General features: G+C 33.4%; 1 long non-coding RNA gene across 1 annotated transcript in view; it reads left to right on the top strand.

The window, feature by feature from the left end:
• LOC103273811 overlaps nucleotides 1-2,596 on the top strand; it is a 13,559-nt gene that overhangs the window by 8,947 nt on the left and 2,016 nt on the right. The window lies entirely within an intron of this gene.

The following is a 2,596-nucleotide window of genomic DNA, read 5'->3' as shown; positions in this document are numbered from 1 at the left end:
AATGTTTTTTTGGGGGGAGGGTAACAGCTTTAATGAGATATAATTCACATCTCATACAATTCATTCAACGAATATAGTTCAATGTCTTTTAATGTATTTGTAGATACAGTCTTTCCTCTTTATCCATGGGTTCTGCATCCATGGATTACAGCAAATATAGATGGAAACTATTTAAAAAAAATAAATCTCTACTGAAAGTAACAGCCTTTTTTTTCATTATTCCCTGAACAATATAGCATACAACTGTCTACTGCCTGTGTTTTATGAGGCTAGTATAAGTAATATGGAGTTGATTTAAAATATACCAGAGGATGTTCTTAGGTTATATGTAAATACTGTGCCATTTTATATCAAGGACTTCGGCATCCATAAAGTTTGGTATTCAAAGGAGTCCTAGATCTATTCCTCCAAATGACTCTATGTACAAACATCATCACCTGAAAAAGAAATCTGTACCCTTTAGTTGTCACTCTTCTATACCCCTGACTCCTCCAGGTCTGACTAGACATTAATATACTTGTGTCTCTGCAGATCTGCCTATTTGGGACATTTTGTATTAATGGAATCATATAGTATGTGGTCATTTGTGATTGGTTTCTTTTGCTTAACTTAATGTTTAAGAGGTTCATGTTATAGCATATATCAGTGTTTCATCCTTTTTATGGCCAGATACTGTTTCAATATTTGGATATACTGCCTGTGTTTCCATTCATCAGTCAGTAGATACTTGGACTACCACCTTTTGGCTATTATGGATAATGCTGATATAAGCATTCATTTACAAGTTTTTGCATGGACATATGTTTTTATGCCTAGTCATGAAATTCTAGGTCATGTGGTACCTCCGTTTATCTGATTAAGGAAATGCCAGGCTGTTTTTCTAAGTGACCTCACCATTTTCCATTCCTAACAACAGCCCATAGGGATTCTGATTTTTCCAGATTCTTACCAACATTTGTTTGATTCCAGCCATCCTGGTGGATGTGAAATGGCATTTCCTTGTGATTTTGATTTGTTTTATTTATTAGCCTGCTAGGGCTGTCATAATAAAATACCACAGATTGAGTGGATTAAACAACAGAAATTCTCTCAGTTCTGGAGGCTGAAAGTCCAAGATCAGGATGCTAATAAGTTGGTTTCTGGTGAGGCCTTTCTTTCCTGGCTTGCAGAAAGCCACCTTTCTTGCTGTGTTCTCACATGACCTTTCCTCTGTGCGTAGCCACTGGGGGAGAGAGAGAGAGCACCCTGGTGTTTTTTCCCATTCTTGTAAGGACACCAGTGCTACTGGATTAAGGCTTCATCCTTATTTCCTCATTTTAACCTGTATTACCTCCTAAAGGCCTTGTCTCCAAATACAGTATTACTGGAAGTTAGTTCTTCAACATATGAATTTGGGGATGGGACACAGTCCATAACAGTTTCTTTGTCACTAATGATGTCAAACATCTTTTCATATGCATCTTAGCCTTTGTCTATACTAATAAATATTCCAGAAATTTAAAAAAGTTAAAGTTTTCAATACAATTCCTAGAAGAAAAAATAAATTATCTTAATTATTAGAAGTGATGTACACTTATTGAAAGTTTTTGTTGTGAAGCCATATAAACAAAAGGCATTACAAAAAGATTGATATAATTTAGATCAAGCATATCTCCCAGTTAATATATGTAAATAATTAGAGCATATTGACTGGCTAAATAAGCTATCTCTAAATATAAAACTTAGAAAAATTGTTATAAAAGAATAGTAAAGTTGTTAATCAATAATAGTAAAATAATTTAGATTTCATATTCTGTTATCATTCAGGTGGGAATTTAGATAATAAGTACATTAAAGTCTAGCCTGAGAGCACAGGTAAATAAAAAAACATTTAAAGATTTGAATTACTGAACTAAATAATATATCAGTGCTCTAAAACAAAGGAATAAAGTTCTAAGAATCCAAAAAACTCTCTCTGGTTACAGTCCATATTCTCCTACCGCTTCTTTCTAGAGTGTTCAAATACAGTCATTTGCTTTTCTGGTTAAAAATGATAGATTAAAATGCCCTCACAAGAAGATACCACAGCTAGCTAGCTTACTTTCCACCATGTGAGGCTATTACAAGAATAGTCTATAATCCAAAGAGGTCACTCACAAGAGTGCAACTGTGTTGGCACCCTATTCTGAGACTTCCAGCCTCTCAAACTGAGAAAAATAAATATTTGTTATTTAAGCCACCTTAATTTGTTATAGTCGCCCATATTGTTTTATTATCTGTTGAATGTCTGTTGTGTCAGTAATTTCCCCTATGCGTTTCTGATATTGATAATTTATGACTTGTTTTTTTTTTTTCTGCTTATCATTGAAAAAAATCTTTTTAAATAACTAAGCTTTGGTTTGATTTTCTGTGCTGTGTCTGTTTTCAGTTTTATAGTCTAATCTTTCCTGTTTTTTCTGTTACTTTCTTTAGATTTAATTGTCTCTCTTTGTCTAGTTTGTTGAAGTGGAAACTTAAGTATCTGGAGATCTCTCTTTTCAAATATAAAAATTTTATCTTATTTATTTATTTATTTATTTGAGTTGGAGTCTCACTCAGTCACCCAGACTGGAGTGCA

Source organism: Carlito syrichta, unplaced genomic scaffold (genome assembly GCF_000164805.1).
Source record: "Carlito syrichta isolate Samal-C Ts95f unplaced genomic scaffold, Tarsius_syrichta-2.0.1 Scaffold314255, whole genome shotgun sequence".
In the NCBI taxonomy this organism is placed as follows: domain Eukaryota; kingdom Metazoa; phylum Chordata; class Mammalia; order Primates; family Tarsiidae; genus Carlito; species Carlito syrichta.
The sequence above is the reverse complement of the archived record's forward strand: the minus strand, read 5'-3'. Positions and strand labels throughout refer to the sequence as shown.